Below are 1,236 nucleotides of genomic sequence, written 5' to 3'. Positions count from 1 at the left end.
CTGGGGGTGGCAGCTGTGTTGTGTGGTGTAATGCTGTGGGAGAGAGGTAGTGTGGTGTGTGCGTCTGGTTATACACGTTCAGTGTGGTTGTGTAGCGCTTGTATGTGTTGTCATGTAGCGCTGCGGGGCAGTGGTTGTTTGTAGCGCCTGGGGGGCAGTGTTGGTTGTGTATCTGAGGTCAATTAGCGCTTGTGAGCGGGTTCGTGTAGGTGTGTTAGCGCGTTGTGTGTGTACAGACGCTGTGGGCAGTGTGGTGTGTAGCCTGCGGGGGGCAGTGGGTTTGTAGCGCGTGTGGATGCTGTGGTCAGTGTGTTGTGTAGCGCTATGACATCGGTGTGGGGCAGGTGGTTTGTAGCCTTGTGGGAGGGTCAGTGCGGTTGTTGTAGCCTGGTGTATGGGTCAAGGTGGTTGTGTCGCGCTGTGGGGAGGGGTGTCGACTGAGGTAGGTTGTTGTGTAGTCCGGGCTGTGTGTACTATTGTTCAGTGTGGTTGTGTAGCGCTGGAGGCAACAGTGTGGTTGTTGTTAGCGCTTTGTGGGAGATGGTCTGTGTTGTTGTGCTTAGCGCTGGGGTGTACGTTGCTGTCAGGTGTGGTTGTGTAGACTGGGGGGCAGTGTGGTTGTGTTAGCACATGTTGGGAGCTCAATGGTGTCAGTGTGGGTCTTTTTTTTTTTTGTACGCTGGAGTGTACGTGATTGTCAGTGTGGTTGTTGTGCGCTGTGGGGGGTCGTGTGTTGTGTTAGCGCTGTGTGTACGCGTCAGTGTGGTTGTGTTAGTGCTGTGGGGCATAGGTGTTGTGTAGGCGGTCTGTTACGTGTGTCGTGTGGTTGTGAGCGCTGTGGAGGGGTCAGTGTGGTGTAGCGTTGGATACTGGTCAAGTGGTTGTACCTCTGTGGGGCAGTGTGGTTGTGTGTGCTGGGTGTCGCGTCAGTGTTGGTTGTTGTAGCGCTTGGGTGTATGGTGTCAGTTGGTTGTGTAGCGCTGTGGAGGGATCAGTGTGGTTATGTGCGCCTGGGTGTACTGTTGGTCCTTTGCAGTGTTGTGTTCGTGTGTTTTTGTACCGCTGTCGTGCAGTTGCGATTGTTTGTAGGCGCTGGGTTGTACGCGTGTCAGTTGTGGTTGTTGTAGCCTGTGGAGGGTCAGTGTGGTTTGTTGTAGCGCTTGGGTTGTACGTGTGTCAGTGTGGTTGTTGTATCGCTGTGGAGGGTCAGTTGTGGTTGTGTTAGCCCTGGGTGTA

This window comes from Chelonoidis abingdonii, chromosome 11 (assembly GCF_003597395.2).
Source record: "Chelonoidis abingdonii isolate Lonesome George chromosome 11, CheloAbing_2.0, whole genome shotgun sequence".
Taxonomy (NCBI): domain Eukaryota; kingdom Metazoa; phylum Chordata; order Testudines; family Testudinidae; genus Chelonoidis; species Chelonoidis abingdonii.
Note: the sequence above shows the minus strand (reverse complement) of the source record.